Source organism: Chrysochloris asiatica, unplaced genomic scaffold (genome assembly GCF_000296735.1).
Source record: "Chrysochloris asiatica unplaced genomic scaffold, ChrAsi1.0 scaffold00075, whole genome shotgun sequence".
Lineage (NCBI taxonomy): Eukaryota > Metazoa > Chordata > Mammalia > Afrosoricida > Chrysochloridae > Chrysochloris > Chrysochloris asiatica.
In genome coordinates, this window is record NW_006408593.1 from 511,079 (window position 1) to 511,557 (window position 479).

The window sequence follows — 479 nt, forward strand, 5'->3', positions numbered from 1 at the left end:
TAATGATCAATACATCTTGATTTCATGTTTGATCAATTTCAGATCGAAGAAGTTTTTAGAATTCTTCTATTTCTCCTTCACTGGCTTTAGTGGTTGATGTGTAAATTTCAATAATAGTGGTATTAACTAGGCTTCCCTGGAGGTGCATGGATATTATCCTATCACAGACAGCATTGTACCTCATGACTGATCTGGATCCATTCTTTCTGATGATGAATGCAACACCATTCCTCTTCAATTTGTCATTCCTGGTATAGTAAACCATGTGTTTCTCAGAATTAAAATTACCAATACCAGTCCATTTCAGCTCACTAATGCCTAAGATAATGATGTTTATGCAATCCATTTCATTTTTGACAACTTCCAGTTTTCCCAGATTCATACTTCGTACATTCCATGTTCCGATTTTCAATGGATGTTTATAGCCGTTTCTCTTCATTTTGAGTTGTGCCCTATCAGCAAATGAAGGTCCCATGGGC